At 44.4% G+C, this 17,459-nt stretch overlaps 1 protein-coding gene across 3 annotated transcripts in view; it reads right to left on the bottom strand.

The window, feature by feature from the left end:
* Positions 1-17,169, bottom strand: part of FAM163B (family with sequence similarity 163 member B) — a 61,578-nt gene extending 44,409 nt beyond the window's left edge. For 2 of the 3 annotated variants that reach the window (XM_020981958.2, XM_020981956.2), the window contains exon 1: positions 16,647-16,956. The gene's annotated coding sequence lies outside the window, so the exon portion shown is untranslated. The other variant, XM_020981957.2, reaches the window with a different exon arrangement.
* Between the last annotated feature and the right edge of the window lie 290 nt (positions 17,170-17,459).

Genomic DNA, 17,459 nt, shown 5'->3' with positions numbered 1-17,459 from the left:
CAAGTGGGCAAACACCTTCACAGTTCACTGTGTCTCCTGAAATGCCTGGTAGATGTGTGAGACACGGAATAAATGTCATCTCCATCCTGTATTAACATTCTTTCCTCTGAGCAATCTCAGCTAAAATAGTGGAATTTATAGATATTTCCAGGCATGAGCAGGTAGGATGGGGAGGACAGTTCATTTTGATGCTCAGTCTGCAACAGAAGAGTTGTTAAAACTTATTTTCACTTTATCACTGCAACAGGAGCTACATAAAAACCGACTGTATGGGGAGTGATTAAGATCTTGGGGAGTGACTACGAAGATCTTGGGGAGTCACTAAGATCTTGGTCAGGACTGAGGAGATCATAAAGGCTCAGGCCTTTGTTCTATCTTCAAAGATACCTCCTTATTGAAAGTATGGGTAATCCCATTAACAACAAGCTGAGATGACTAATGACATTTCTTCTGTGGAATATACAGAGGCTCTTTGGTCTGAATACTTATTGACCTACTGGTAGTCAATGAAGTTGATTAAGTTTGATTGGGTCAGGGCTATCGTAGATCTGAGTCACTCTATGGGGTCCAGGCTTATAAAAAAGGTAGCAAACTCATTTGGCAGGGAGATCAGAGATCCAGAGAGAACATAGTTTAGACAGAGACCAGAGAATGGACTTTGATCTCTGAGGGGAAGCCACTTGGTGCCATGACAGGAACCACAGGAGGCAAAAAAGTATCCAAGAGAACCACTGGACCCAGCCTCCTGTACAGAAGGGAAGGTCCACTTGAGTTCCTGCATCCAGGCTCCTGGAGAAAGGAGAAGGATTTGCTCTGCATGGTTCCTGGATTCAGTCTTTTGAAGAGAAGTGTCATTCATGTTCTGGAACTAAGTTTTCTAAAGAGGAGAGGAAGGACCAAAATTAGAGAAGGAAACTCATGTAAATTGTGCAAGGTCCATGAGACAGGAGTTGATTTTCTTGAATTCAAGTACAAACTTTTCAGTTAGGGGAGTTTCAACTCTTAGGGTAGAACTATAATAAGCCTGGAGAACTAAATGGTTCCTTATGGGACGGTGGGCATCACCAGAAGATGAAGGATTGTTTCTTTACAGCCTTAAGTACCTTACCCTTCCATTGGAATCCCAGTTACTGGATGGTGCTAGAGTCCTACAGGAAGGTGAGACTTACCGAAAGGGAAGGAGAGCAGTCTTGACTTGTTTGGGCTCCTGTGAATCCTTTGTGGGTTTTTTTGGGGGGGCATTCTTTTTGTGAAAGGTTGTTCTGTATCCAACATGTAGTTAGGGTGCTTGTAGGGGAGCTGAGCCCTGTTTTAGCCCATATCTGAGGTGATCTGGGCACCAAATATACTCTAATATTTTCAGAGGAGACGCTGGGTGAGGGCAAAATGAGTCAAATCCTGAGGTTCTCAGGGGAAAAGCTGGGTAGAAACATGAACCACAGAACGATATGTGAGAAGCACCTCTCAAAACTGAACTCAGTCCATGTAAACCTAGACCTAATGTTCTGGTCCACAGTTTCACTGGGGAAACCATGAGAGTACATCTTCCCAAAGAGTTAGGTCTTGCCTATGGTTAAAGAATTGTCTGTCTCTGTGACATCACAGCCAGATTGTGATTCTGTCAACTGTCAAGTTAAGTTCTATGACTGGTCACCTTTGCCAACAGAGGGGAAAGAAAGATGGACAACACATTTCAAGAAGGATGTCAATAAGCTGTCTAGAAAAAGCCAAGTAGGAGACTGAATAGATCTAGAAACCATAATATTAGGAATGGTTGAAAAAATGGAAGACATTTTTCTGGGAAAAGGGGAAACATTAATAGAATATGAAAATACTTGGCAAACCGTACATTATTAAAGTCAATCTGACCCAAGATCTTAGAATCTTAGAGTCTGAAGGGACTCAAGCCTTAGAGATCATATAGTAACTTCTCACTCAACACAGGATAATGGAATTGAATTTCTTTTGTTCTAGAAATAAGTACCTAGCCAAGGCACTTACAGATGTTTATTTAGTAAGCTGGCCTCTGATTCTGGTCATTTTTCATTTGAGAAAGAAAGGAGTGATACCAAAGGCTCCTGGCCTTTTGTTTCTTTCAAGGATAATCCCCAGTGCCTGGCTGAGTAGCCAAGAACTAGCTACAATAAAGTTACACCCAACGGCAAAATCTATAGCTCTCATTCACGATGGCCAGACCTAGCCTATTGTTCTGAGATTTTGAACTTTCATGGGTCAACAGTAGAGGGCTTGCTGGCCTGGTCTTCCAGAGACCCTCCCCTTTATCCTAGGCAGGTCTCTGTTGTGCTGACTGACTCAGCGATTCTATTATAAACTTCTGTGTGCAACTTTCCTGCCTGGGGCAGTCTTTTGCGGCAGAGGTTGAAGCAAAATTCCTGCCTGGCGCAATTTTTACTTTATCAATTTTCCCTTTTAAAAAAAAAGTGAGCTAAGCCATTTTTAAATGTGCGTAGGTGTGTTGTTAAAAGGGTCCATTCTGCAGACGAAATGATTAAAAAAAAAAAGAAAGCAGCAGTCATTAAATATTCAGAGGCACTTTCCCCAAGAATGGCGGCATTAACCCCTGAGACCTAGCTAAATTAGACTCTAGCAACGGAATTACAATCTGATTATTTAAATTCCTCTTCACTGCTGTTCTAAGAGCTGTGCATGCAGCACCGTTGTAGAACAATACACAATTCTACTGTCACGGCTCACATTTCTGTAGCATTCTGGGATTTACAAAAGGTTTTCTTTACTACCTTGTAAATTAGGCATTGCAAGTATGATCAACCTAATTTTTGAGGTGAGGAAATTTAGGCTCTGAGAATTGAGGGGACTTATTTACGGCCACTCAGACAGTGACGGTCGCCTAGGCTTTGGACATGATCTCATTAGAAGTAGAGGGCGATGATTTTCCCGGGGATATGAGACATGGACTCAAGGGGATTAATAAGGCATGAAATGCACATTCACAAACACTGTTCACTCACCAACAGTGCCCATATCCAATAGACATCTTCATCCCAAACACAGATCCTATTATATACACACAAAAACAACAACTGTCCACCAAAGGACTCCACAACACAACCACAACACACATGCCCAAACCACAGTCCTCTCTCCTTGTTTCAATCTGTTACGTTGATTGAAACGCCTTGAACCCTTCGGAGGAAGGATACTGTGGAAACACAAGAGATGATTCACTGCTGAGAAAAAGTAACTACCGATAATTCAAGAAGACACATTATTGTACTTGTATATTAGCTGAAATGACAACCTGTTCAGCAATTAGTGGTACATTTATGAGTGGGGAGTCCCATGATTTTAAAATTAAAGTTGACTATTTTTAATTTTGCAAATGATGTCTCACCGAGACAGAAGCTCTTTGCATGATGAATGTTTTTTAACTAAACAAATTCTAAACACAGGTAAATAACAGAAGCTTTCAAAACTGTATTATAAGCATGAACGTTATTTTTCTTGCAAAATACTAGCCTTTTCTTTCCCTTCAAAGACTCCTTTCCAGTTCAAATTGAGTCTCTATCCTTATTCTTATATTTTAAAATTTGCAGATGTTGTCTAATCAAGACAGAAGCTTTTTACATAATGATTTTTTTTAAACTAGGCTAACTCTAAGCACAGGTAAATAACAGAAGCTTTTACATCTATATAATTTTAGAACACACTGTATTATAACCATGAAGCTGTTTTTTTTTTCTTGCGAATACTAATCCATCCCTACCCAATTCCCTATCCTTAGAGGCTGCCACTGCAGTCCGAACTGAGGTACAGTACCAATACTAACCTTAAACCAAGATAAAATTTTGACTTAAAATATATGAAGGCAAGAACCTGAAGAGGAAATAAATGCAGGCATTCATTCAAAATCTGATAGCCTTTTTGAAGAAGCGTCAGCTTGCCTTTTTCTGGTTCTCCTAGTAGTGCAAAAGTCTATAGGAGATAGCTGTCTGCCCTGCATAAAGAGAGTATACAGCGTATGAAGTGAGTGCCTGCTTTGAACTTGGAGTGAAAAAGGGTATATGTTTACTCTGCTTCAAGAAAGCTCCTTAACGGCCCTTTAAAACTTCTTGTTGTAGCTGGTGAAATTGCATTTGTAAACTTTTAACTGCAAATACCAAGCAAAGGAAATTGGAAAACATGATGTAAATATGACATTTCAAACAACTGTTAGGTGAGGCCCTTGACAAATGTTAAAAAGCTACTAATAACATTTTGCAAGGGCTGCTGCTTGTATTCACTGTCTCTTATTGATATTTGGTTAAACACCTTCCCTTGATACTCTTCCTATTCCTCACCCCCAACTGCCAGTTTTACTATAATGTCATGTTTGGCAAAATAATAAGATGGAACACTAGGGGGATGTGTTGATTTTAGCTGGGTTCTTGCTGCTGGTGAGATAAGGGAGATGCCCAAGTATGTTAGTGACTGTATCCCTCAATAGGTGCTTTTCAGCATCTGTAACTTCTCTATGTCAAAATTTCCTTGCTCCTAGGAAGAATAAATCACTCTGCATATACTGAGTATAGCCCCTGTGAAGTACTGTGATGCATGAGTTTAAAAAATTTGCTTTAAATATGAGCATATACGACACATCTATTCACATCAGTGTGCAAATCTGGCTATGTGACTGTCTATGGATTACCCAAATAGCCTTCCCTCCCAGCTCCCGGGGCAGTTAGGTGGCACAGTGGATCAAGTGCCTGGAAACAGGAAGACTCATCTCCATGAGTTTAAAGGTGGCCTCAGACACTTACTAGCTATGTGACTCTGGGTATGTCACTTAATCCTGTTTGCCTCAGTTTCCTCATCTGTAAAATGAACTGGAGAAGGAAATGGCAAACCATTTCCTGCAGTATCTGCCAAAAAAAATCCCCCAAACCCAAATGGAATCACAACTGAAAAAAGACTCAGCTACAACACATCTCCAAATCTGTGTCTGTCTTCTGACTCCTAAGACTCAAACAGATCAGAGGATCCACCATCTAAATTCTCATCACGTGACATTGCGAGATGAGATCATGGGGGCAACATCCCTTGGGCCAGGTTTGGTTGGATTCTGCTTATCAGACAGCTGCTGACCATCCCCCTACTGCATCATTTATACTCCCGCTTTCACACCTTTGCTTTTGCTCATGCCCCATGTCACATCTCTTCCCAGTCAGGTGTGCCCTCTCCATTCCTCTTCTAAAAACCCAGGCCTACAACCCAAGCCTTCAAGGTCCAGCTCTTGTTCTAAGCCTTCCATGAAGACTCTCTTGGCCATCTCAGGGCACAGGGCTTCTCTACTCTTCTAACCTTGTTTCTATGACTACAAATTTTCTGATATCCCTTATGGTTCTATTTAAGGGAGTCTTCTCCCTTTGAGTAAAATCTAAGCTTTTCAAGGGGAGGGGCCATGCCCTATGTTTCTTTATATCCTTCCTGTGTCCACTATACTTGTGGAGCACATAGCAAGCATCTAGTAAATGCCTGCTAAATAAATGAATGTATTTGTCCTACAAGGTTTCAGGATAGGAGGCTTCACTCGGAGATATGGTTCCCCCTTTCCCTATCATATCATGTGGTTAGCATTTGAAATATACCTGATACAATCTTTTGTTTAAACTTGCAGATTTAAAAAAAATTTTATTTTTAGGCAATTGGGGTTAAGTGACTTGCCCAGGATCACACAGCTAGTAAGTGTCAAGTGTTTGGTCTGAGGCTGGATTTGAACTCAGATTCTCCTGACTTCAGGGCCAGTGCTCTATCCACCGCGCCACCTAGCTGCCCCAAAACTTGGAGATTTTTTAAAAATCATATTAAATCATGTCGAATTCTATAGTACTCATTTTCACAGAAAAAATATTTTGCTTCCAGGAGGAATTATCTTTTTATCATTCCCAGTTTTTCTCAAAGATTAAATAGGAGTGGGGTGGAGGGGATTGTGTGTGTCCTCTTAAGGCTTTCTTTGATAGTCCTTTCAATATTCTGGTGTCTGGTAACCTTAGACTTATTCAAAAGCACATCTGAGCTTAAACAGAGAAGGAAAAGGCAGAGAGAGCAAGCTCTAAGCCATAGAATTGGTTCTGAGAGAATTGCTACTGTCCTTAGAGGTAATGTGAATTGTAGGGTGCTGGGTCTAGAGTCAGAAAGACCTGAGTTCAAATTCAGCCTTAGACACATTACTAGCTGTGTGACCCTGGGCAAGTCACTTAACCCTGTCTGCCTCAGTTCCTCATCTGCAAAAAACGAGCTGAAGAAGGAAATGGCAAACCACTCCAGTGTCTTTCCCAAGAAAACTCGAACTGAGGTTGGGAAGAGTCTGACACAGCTTAAACAACTGAACAACAGCAAATAGCACTGCGTTACTGTGAGGATCAAATAAGATAATAATTGTAAAGCACTTAGCACAGTTCCTGGCACATAGTAGGCATTATGCTCTCAGTATTGTAGTTACTCTTCTTCCTGAAAGCCTTTAGCTCTCTGGATATACCTAGCACCATCAATAATCAACCAACATGTATTAAGCACCTACTATGTGCTGACATACTCTCAGCCACAAAGAGCCAATCTAACTGAAAAGATGGCATATGTGGATGAAAAGTTCAATAAAAATACAGGGCAAAGACTGATTCAACAATACTAAAGAGCTGTTTAGGGCAACTCCTGATTTGGTATTAAATGAATTATAGCTCAGCATGGCACCGGAGGAAGAACACTGGACTAAGAGTTATGAGCTTTGGGTCCGAGTTCTGTTTTCGTTACTAGCTAGCTGTGTGACCCTCTCTGGGCCTCAGTTTCCTCATCTGTACAATGAGGAGGAAATCCTTTACAATCCATATCAACTCTGGCCACAGTTCTACGAAAGGCCCAGTTATTAGGTGCTATGAGAAGGTGAGAGATCTAGAGACAGCTGGTAGCATAATGAATAGAGGGCTAGGCTTTCTGAATCAGGAAGACCCGAGTCCAAATCCAACCTCAGATACTAGCTGAGTGACTTTGGGTAAGTCAGACCCAATCTCTGCCTCAGTTTCCTTAGCTGTAAAATGGGGATGATAATACCCTAACTCCCAGGGTTGTGAGGATCAAATGAGATAATATTTGTAGCACAGTGACTGGCACATAGTAGCCTCTTATACATGCTTGCTTCCTTCTTTCTATTTGTACACTAGAGAGGTCAGGGAAGACTTCACAGGAAAGGCTGGGTTTCATTCATTCATTCATCCTTGAAGGATGAATAGGATTTGTGTTAAGTAGAGAAGGTGGCAGAGGGTATTCTGAGCTCTGAAAATTGTATCTATAAACCAGAGACGAAGAGATATTTTTATTCTGAGTGGAACACTCCCTCTTCCCCCTTACCTACTCCCTCCCCAATCCAGGCAAGAGTGAACCCGTGATTAGCATGGCCTGTGCACGGCTCCTCTGGCTGAACTGCAGTGCCTACCAAATGGCTCTCTCCTGCTCTTTCCTACAGGGACAAATTCTATATCATTCTCCCAAGGTAAGAGACAATCTTGGCTTTGAGGGATACTAAAGCAGCCAATAATAAAGTGACAATTTTTATCTATCAACACCTTTATGTTTTGTCTATAAGACACCCAGGAGGTAGCTTGATTGACTGTTTTTTTTTTCATTTCACTTAGCTCAGCACCTGAATGAAGCGTCTAACTGTTTCGATGCCATGTACACATAGCTTTCATAAGCTAATATAACCTTGTATGAAAGCTTGATATTGAAGCATGTTTAAAGAAGGGTGGCCATGATAGTGAGGGAACTAAAGACCATGCGATATGAGGATCAGTGGAAAGCCCAGAAAATAGTAAAACTGGGGAGGGGAAATGGGGGCATGCTCACCACCTTTAAATATCTAAAGGACTGTCATGAGAAAGAAGAATTAGGCTCATTCTTGGCTCCAAACGGTAGAATTAGGAGAAATGTGGAAGTTATAGAGAGGCAGATTTGAGTAATTTAGTACAGAGAAGGTTGAACTCGGATTCATGAGACCTGGGTTCAAATCCGGACTCAGATACTTACTAAGTTATTTGACCAGGGGCAGATAATTTAACACTTCCCAGACCCTCATTTTCTTTATCAAAAATGGGGATAATAATCCTCATACTACCTACCTCACTGAGTTGCTTGGTCCACGGAAGTTCCTTGTAAAATTTCAAATGCTACAAGGATTATTATGTAATAATAACATATAAGAACAATAATAATAAATAAGTTATTATAAAGTAGTAAGTCAGTCATGTGGCAAAAACAAGGGACAAGGCAGACAACACACATGATGAGTTAAATCCTAGAAGTTGAGCTGTAAAAGGAAGCATGCTGGATGGCCCTTTGTAGGATATTCATGAGAAGATATGAGCAAGAGTCACATACGATGTAGCTACCTTTTTTTTTTTTTGGTTAGGCAATGGGGTTAAGTGACTTGCCCAGGGTCACACAGCTGGGAAGTGTTATGTGTCTGAGGCCCAATTTGAGCTCGGGTCCTCTTGAATCCAGGGCTGGTGCTCTATCCACTGTGCCACCTAGCTGCCCCTGGATGTAGCTACCAACTGTACCACTGCAGGGAATACCTACGGTGATGAAAGATCACAAGCCCTTAGAAGTATTTTCGGGGGTCCAGATCTGTAATTTCATTGGTGAAGAGAACTCCCAGTGGGAACGCTCCCCTTACCAATGCAGATCAGCACCTGCTGTATAACTTAAAGTCTAAGAGATTTGCCTGGAGTATCGAGAGATAGTCAGTCAACTGACTGAGAAGCATTTATAAAGGGATTTGTCCAGCATCACATAACCAGTACGTGCCAGAGGCAGGATTAGTATCTAAGTCTTCCTCATTTTGAGGCCTGCCCTCTCTCCACTAGGCCATGTTGCCTCTCCTGAAGGATCATTGCCATCATCATAACACCACCCTGCCAAAATACCATCAACAGTTAGAATTGTCCAAAAGTGGAATAGGTAACCATTGACAGGGAGTGAGTCCCCCATCAGTGGAGGTCTCCTGAGTTTGGATAACCAGTTGTTGAGGATGTTACAGAGGAGCCTCTTTCTTTCTCAGTTACAACCTCTGATGATCCTTCCAGCTTTGACATTCTACGACAAAGACTCAAGTAGCCGGTCTTTACTAGGAAAGTTCCATGTTTCAGGCCTATGCTAAGTGCTATGGAATTGGTAAGCAGAGGGGGAATGCATGGTCCCTGCTACCAGTCTAGTTAGGATAAGATGTATACCCACTAAAAGGTGAATAAAGTAGTATGTACAAGTTGTGCGAACAATTAGGAAAAAAGTATTCTGTTCTATTAGTTATCCACTAACAAGTGTTTGTTATTTTTAAGTTGGTCCAAGAAAATATTAGATAAATTCAGAAAGAACATGCCTATAAGGGGTCAAAAAGGATAAGTTTAAGATGTCTGAGGAAGTTCCCAACCTATAGAGTAACATCTAACACCTCGACCTTGAACAAACTGTCCTTGACAGCCGGGAAATATCCTTCCATTTCCCCGTCTTTGTCCCTCCTGTCTTTCCAGTCTTTTTACACCTTACTCCCCAACACATCCTCTTCAGTCCAATGACACTGGCCTCTTGGAGGTTCCATGAACAAAACACTTCATCTCTCAGCTCCCAGCATTTTCTCTGGCTGTCTCCCATGTATCAGAGGCAACATTCCAACCCAAGTCTTCCTGATTTTGAGACCAGCTCTTACTGGAATGCTCTCTCTCTTCTCCTCCAACTACTGACCTCCCTGGCTTCCTTTAAGTCCCAGTTAAAATCCATCTTCTACAGCTTTCTCTAATTCTCTTAATTTCAATGCTTTCCCTTTTCTAATTATTTTCTATTTAACCTGTATATAGTTTGTTTTATATATATGTATATGTGTTCATTTCCACATTGTTACCCCTGCTAGATTTTAAGCTCCTTGAGGGCAGGGGCTGTCTTTGCCTCTTTTTGTATCTTCCATGCTTAGCTCAGTGCTTGGCACGTGGTAGAACTTACTGTTTACTGAATTGAATCCTTCTAACCGGTAGAATTGCTATTGAAGAGCTAACATTTGTCTTTAGGATTGTTATTCCCTATTCAGCCGGTGAAGCAAAGCAGCCTTAACTATCCCTTACTAGACACCTGCAGAGATGGTGGTGGTTGCTGAGTTGTTTCAGTCACGTCCAATTCTTCATTACCCCATTTGGGGTTTTCTTGGCAAAGGTACTGGTTTGCCATGTTCTTCTCCAGGTCATTTTATAGATAAGGAAACTGAGGCAAACAGGATTAAGTGACTTTCACAGGCTCACACAGCTAGTAAGTGTCTGAGACTGGATTTGAACTCAGGAAGATGAGTCTTTCTGACGCCAGGCCTGGCCCTCTATCCACTGTGCCACTTGGCTGCCACCTAGGGACCCCCTAGCTGCAGTGGTTTGGCCTCCCTTTTTATGGAGCATTCCTGACTCTAATAATGATAAAACCAGACCCTTGTAAGTAGCATTGCTGGTTTTGGGGAACACACCAAGGACAAGTTAATTGGCTAGTGATCCAATATTGTCACAGTGAAAATGTAACAAGATTCTGTCTCTTTGATAACAGCCCTGGAGCAAGGGACAAGTCAATTCTTGACATGCTAGTGGATTTATGTTGAATTAGGAAATGGATGGAGTCCCTTTTCTGAGGGGTGTGCCAGCATACTAATTCTCTCATGGGCCTTCTTACTTCTGTATCAGCAGATGGCACTGGATGGTCAAACCTGGTGTGAACTTCACTGGGGAAACAAAAAACAGAAACAATCCTTCAGGGCTGTCCGAGAGGCAGGTAAACTCAGGTGAGAGGGTACGCCTACCAAGAAGTCCTGCGAGCTCAATCTCCACTAAGCTTTGTTCTGTTCTGGGACTATGGGTACTACCTTCAACCAGAGGAGGGAGAAAGCACTTTGGGTATCAAGGATGCCCTCATGGAGGAGAAGAGACTTGGTAGAGGCCTTGAAGGATGTGCAGCATTTCAATAATGGGAAATAGGAAGGCAGGCATTCCAGGTGGAAGGAAAACATGAAGAAAGATGTGGAGGGAGGAAAGTAACGAATATGTCTGAGGGAAGGTGAATAGTCCAATGTGGCTGGAGATAAGGGTTTATTATAAAGGAATAGTTGGAGATTAGGGTAGAAATGTTGATTATGGATGAGGGTAAATGCCAGGCTGATCAACTGTCAGACCTGGATAGGACCTGGAGATCATCTAATCCAGGGCTTCTTCTTTTTTTTCCGTTCTCTTTTTTTGTAGCCAATAGGGGTTAAGTGACTTGTCCAGGGCCACACAGCTAGTAAGTGTCAAGTATTTGGTCTGAGGCCAGATTTGAACTCAGGTCCTCCAGTGCCCTTTCCACTGCACCACCTAGCTGCCCCCAGGGCTTCATCTTAACCTGAGGTCTGGGAACTTGTTTTTAAAAAGAAAATGTTATTGGTTTCCTTCATAACCCTATGTGTTTTGTTTTATGCACTTAAAAACATTATTCTGAGAAGGGGTCCACTGTTTATTGTTCATCCTTTGTTCTCCAAGACAACCAACGATATCACGAGGGTGATATTTAGACTTGCCAGTGGACTGGATTTAAGAAGCAGAGCAGCACAAAGCCATCAGCCTCACTCCTTCCTCTAGAGTTATCTGAGCCAAGTGGCCATGAAATGTCACCAGACAGGCAGAGGGGTCCATGACACAAAAAAAGGTGAAGAACCCTTGGTCTTGTCCAATTCCCTCATTTTGGGGGGGCTACATAAACTGAGACCCAGGGAGGGGAAGTGTTATATGGTGAGTGTCAGACCTGGGACTCAAACTGGCTGAAAGTCCAGTGTGCTTTTTCTTGGAAACCTCATGATGCTTCTTCATAAATCATTCTGCTTTATTGAATATTCCTGATGGCAGATTAATGCCAAAAGATCAGAGAAGGTCATTTGAGTAAGGCCCTATTCTATGGCCCATTCCAAGACTTCTGGGTCACCTCTACGAAGCAAACAGGGAAAAGAGAAAGAAGGAGAAGAAAGAAGAAAATGGTAAGGAATAAAAAAAAAATAATGATGGTAACTCCTTAAACTTGACTGATGCTTTATGGTTTAAAAAGTTCTTTCATGAAAATGCTCAGATGGAAGAGTTCATACTCTTTATCTTGTTAGCAATTACATTGTGGAATCTATAAGCTATCCTGGAAAACACTCATGGAGCCATCTTATTGGGATAACTGTTATAAAAGGTTGCTGTTGATTTTTTTGTTTTTGTTTTTTGTTTTTGTTTTGCAGTGAACCTGCTTAAATTAAGGGACCTTGAGCAGATTCAAGGCAGAACCGCCTTACCAGGAATTCCACACCCTAGTAGGCAGTGTTGTGGCAAAGCTCCACCAGATTTTCAATGACTCCTAAAATTTTCAATAACTCCTAAAATCCAAGGAAGTCTGCAAACTGAGATAGCCACATGGAGACATTCAAGAACTTTTCCATCAATCAATTAAATGCTACCACTCCGAGAGAGAAATGTCACATGTATTAAACCCACAAGATTTGTCCAAAGTCCTACTACAGCAAACTCTACAGAATCATTACCTTGGAGGAAAAACAGAAGAAAGAGAGACAAATTGCTCTTACAGTAGACAAACTTCATATGATATCTGTCTTCTGTTTCTCCCCAACAGGGTCGTTTCACCTACTTAATGCGTTCAGAATCCCTGGTTCAACCGAATCCAATAAGCAGGCATGGAATGCCTCCTATGTACATGGCACTGTGACTGGTTGAAATACAAAGATGAAAAGCAGAAGGGTCTAAAGTCTAACAGGAGAGACAATACATTGCAAATAAGTATGATATAAGGCAGTACGTGATCAATAAGAAATCCTAACAAAGTGCTTGAAAAAATGTGGAGCCCTCAAGGTACCTGTCTTGTAACATTCTGAGTGCAGCTTAAATGTGGCTTGACTTCAGCTCTCTGCCAGGTACCTACCTCCCACACGATTCCTGCCACATTCACCTGTATACTGTGTGATTCGTTCCACACTTTTGCAGGAGCACCAGGAAAAGTACCCAACTACTGAGGGATTAAGAATGCTGTGAAACTAGCTGCAAACCTCCTCCCAGACTAAACCAAAATGACCCAAGACACGTCAACCTCATATCTATCACACCTTGCTCGACCGGCACCCAAGCAGTGTTCAGTAGAAAGTTTAGCAGCAAAGGTTATTTTTTCCTTCAAATGTGGGGAACACCCTGGACCTGGACCTGTCCTCCTGGACCAGTCAGGAGACTTGTTTGTGGTCTGGGTTTAGCTATCAAGTGCATGACTTTGAACAGATTTATATGTAGTGAGAGGCAACGTGTGGATAGACAGCAAGCCTCAAAATCAGGAAGACCTGGGCTGAAGTCCTGGATCTGATTCATCTGGCTGTGTGATCCTTAAGTAAGTCAATTAACATTGTCTAAGTTGTTTAATTGAAAAGAAGGTGCCAATCTACATGGGTAAAGCGGGTTTCTTCAACCAGGAAGTTTCCCCATTTCAAAGAAATCACAGGTCTGGTCCCGATTCCTATTTATATACAGTACTTCACAATTTTCAAAATCTCTCTCCTTTTCTGGCCTCACTTTTCTCAACTACAAAATGAAAGGGATGGACTGGACGATCTTTAGGGTCCTTCAGTTCTAACATTCTATGTTCTAAGGCACCTTGCAGCTCTGACCCTCTATGTTAAGTCAAAGGTCCCTTCTAGCCCTGACATCATGAGTTCTATGACCTCTTCTCTCTGGTCTGTTTCTGGCAGTAAAATACAGGATGTGAGGCTATGGGACTTGGGGATTGCCTGGTATTCAAACCAGCCTCCCCAACCACATGGGAGATAGGACAATGATGGTTTTAATCTCAACATGCAGTAATGCAGTAAGCCAAATGCCAATGTTGGTGCTTCGTGTTTTCAGGCTTGCACTAACCAATTCCTCCTCCCCTCCCATCCCAATTCCTCTGCCTCAAATCTCCCTTTCCCTTGCCAGAACAAGGGGCAGATATTTTGGAAACAGGCAAATCAAGTAAGCTGCATTCCCAGACAGGGAAATAACAGGAGATGAGGGCACAGTTGTTTTCCCATTTCCCTCCTGCCCCTAGAGTTTTAAAGTCAGATGTAATTTACTGAGATGTAATAAATCACTCTCAGTAATTCTGCTCCCCCCTTTTACCCTCCTGAGCACAGTAATTACTGCTCACTAGGCTCTCCAATGTCATTGTTCTACTGCCGAAGCCCAGCATGCCTGAGCTCAGAGCTCTAATTATAGGAGCTTATCCCGATGCCTTTCACAATCAGTAGCACCAGAAAACAAGCTGGTGGCACTTCTCAAAGGGCTCTGAAGGCCTCACTGGGGGGCCTGAGGCTGAGCTGTTGAAAGCCAGTTGCTTTAGTTCTATGGTTCTAGGATCTGTGAAAGAGGCCCATAGACCAGACTCAAAGAGGCTGATAAGTGGGGGGGAGAAAGTAGTTTGTCAGCTGGTGTGAAAATAACCCTGAGGCTCTGACCTACCACCAACCTCTAATTCACTCCCTAACCCTTCCCTAAAACAAAGGAGCAGCACTTCTTCCTCCACCTAATTCTGTGATTCCATAAGTCCTTAAATGCTGCCCTTGATAGTTTTGGTACGTGCATTGTTAGTGGAGGGGCATCCCTCAGGAAAGGCCCTGCTGGAAGGCTGTAGTTGATTGCTCCCACCTCTCCAAGCGCCATTGGTCCTTCTGGGCTCCTGGGAATAAGCCCCTGGGCCCAGCAAAACACTTTCCATGAACCCTTGTTGATTTGAATCGAAGAAGCTACCACTGCCAACACACCATCAAACACCTGGCTCAGGGAGGGGTTCTTCAACGTTTTTCGTGTCCTGGACCCCTTTGGCAGTCTGGTGAAGCCTAACCACGCCTTTTTAGAATGTTTTTAAATGCACAAAATTAAACCTACAGAATTACAAAGGAAACCAATTAAACTGAAATAGTTATTAAAATGTTAAAAGTTCAAGTTCACACCAGGTCCCAAAAAAATCTATCCACAAGGTCTGTGGACCCCAGGTTAATAATCCCCCATTTACAGGCTGGGTTCTCTTGGACTTGGCTATAGGGAAGGGCTCATCCTGAAAGTTCCCCACTTTCCAGCTCTATAATAGGAACACAGCACTCAAGAGACCCAAGAAAATAGCCTGTTTTCCATAGGCTGGTTTTGTAGTCTCATTCACTTCGATCCACCTCTAAAGGCATTTTTCCTGTCAGCTAATTAATTGTTCTGACATCAAATCTGGTTGGCCAGTAGACTAGTTTTAGGAAGGAGACTGTACCTGCAGCCCAAACAATTCAGTTGGCTAGGTGAGCCCAGTTTCTTCAACATGATTGGGCCCAGTTATAAATGGGTTAAAATCGCCATCACTCTGGTCAGAAGGGATGAGTCTTTGCCCAAGGCCAGAAGGTCCACCCTCCACCACCTACTCTTCAGTTTTCTGGCATTCAATCTCAAATGCTTTAAGGAGCTTATCTTTAATTATAAAAAGCAAGAAGGTGGAAAAGACTCAAAATCAACTCCTTTTCATGCAGCCAAAACTTTTCTCCAGCTTGAATCCCTCCCACTGCCTAGGAGCTTCTTGGTCTGGCAATGCTAGCCCAAAGGGTGCTGGAGATTGGGGCAGTGTGACTGGGACGGTTCTCCCGTAGAGGGAGACGCCCAATAGGTCCAATAGGGATCTGATTTTATTGGTGTCACTTTCCTTTGGGAAGGGAGAAGGAGGAGGAAGCCATTTCCAGCGAGGTTGCAGGTAAAACAGTGACATGACCTTTGGAAATGCCTCTATCTCTCCTTGAAATTGGATCTGACCTTGCATACTCAAATATTTTATCCTATGTCAGCAGCATATAGAGATCTGATCCCGTTTGTGGAAGTATACAAAGATCACCTTTAAGAAACGGTTTTTCTCTGTAAGGGAAAAGAGGAGGCTCTTGGGGATGGTAGGGGATAATCAAACTCTCTTCTGGCAGTTTGAGGTTTGTTCTTCCCAGGTGGGAAAAAAGCGAAATGCTTTTTCATGGCCTTGATGCTTCTCAGGGTGGTTGGGCTGGGGGCACCACAAAACGGAGGCATCAGGAAAAGCTCTCGGCTCTAGACAAGGAGCAGTCTTCCACGGTCACCACCTTGGGAAACTTTTCCTGCCTCCCAGTCTGCTGTTTTGGGGGAATGTGGCGTAGGAGGCGACGTGGCCCGAATGCAGACCTTTCACCCTCCTGTACCTCCTCCCCTCCCATCTCCTCCCCGGGGCTTCCTGCCTCTGCAACGTCTGCTCTAGATCCCCGAGCGCGCGCCAGCCGGGGCCCCGAGGTCACCCCGGACTGGCAGCCACCTCGGCCTCAGGCCCAGGTGGGCCGGGAAGCGGGAGCAGCCGGGCCGGACTCTGCTGCAGAGTAGCCCGCAAAGGGGGAGTGCGGGACACGCCGAGCGAGGAGGGGGGCCCAAGCCCAAAGGAGCTCCTCAGGCGTTCTGACCTCCCAGTTCGCCAGCCCCATCGCCTCCGGCCCCAGTGCATGCACTCTTCCCAGCTCCAAGTCCGCTGGCTCGGGTGCACAGGCCCCTCACATCCCCAGCCCATGCGCCCGAAGCGCCTACCTTTCACCATGGGAACGGCCGCTGCCCTCAGGGGAGGACCCGGGCTCTCCACGTCCCCTGTGAGCAGCGCCTCGGCGCGTCCGAAGCGGCTGCACGTGATGGGCCCGGCTGGCCTGGGGCCGCTTCGCGCCGTCCCGCCGGTCGCTAGGAGCAGCCGCTCCCGCCAAGACCAGTCTGGTTGCAGCTAAGGGGCATTGCGGGGACAGGCAGCGTTAGTTGGGTCGCCCACTCCAAGAAAGCGGGCTGCATACAAAGACAGTTAACCCCTACTCCCGCGTCCCACGCCCCGCCGCCCCAGGGACCCACAAGCCGCTACCCGCGCGGCTTCTCGGATTCTCTCCCGCCTCCTGCCCCCCCCTTTGCAGCTCCCTGCAGCGGCCGCTGCTTCTGCTCTTTCCGAGGCTAGCCCGGGCTCCGGGAGAGCGAGCGAGCGGCACGCGCACAGCTCGAGCCCAGTCCCAGTCCCGGGCGAGGAGCGCGCGCAGCAGCCGCTGCCGTCTCCTCCAGCCTGAGAGTTTGTGAGGAGGGGCGCGTGCCCAGTGTTAGGAGAAGGGGGGCAGAGGGGGGAAGAGAGGCGCGCGCGTGTGCTCGGGACCTGGGCGCGCTCCCTAGGGAACAATCCGCCGCCTAGGGAAGTTACTCCGTGCGCAGGGGCCTTTTGCGCCGCAGGTGTTGTTGGCTTGCCTGGACTGAAGGATGTGGGAAAGGGGCTGGGCTGGAGGCCACCTCAGTTTAATACACCTGCCCGGCAGATGAGCCCAGAAGGTCCCTCTGCTGCCTCTGCATGTACAGATCTTCCTCTGTGTGTGTGTG

This window comes from Phascolarctos cinereus, unplaced genomic scaffold, assembly GCF_003287225.1.
Source record: "Phascolarctos cinereus isolate Bilbo 61053 unplaced genomic scaffold, phaCin_HiC Scaffold_2;HRSCAF=192, whole genome shotgun sequence".
Classification (NCBI taxonomy): Eukaryota; Metazoa; Chordata; class Mammalia; order Diprotodontia; family Phascolarctidae; genus Phascolarctos; species Phascolarctos cinereus.
Note: the sequence above shows the minus strand (reverse complement) of the source record. Positions and strands in the feature narration are given on the sequence as shown.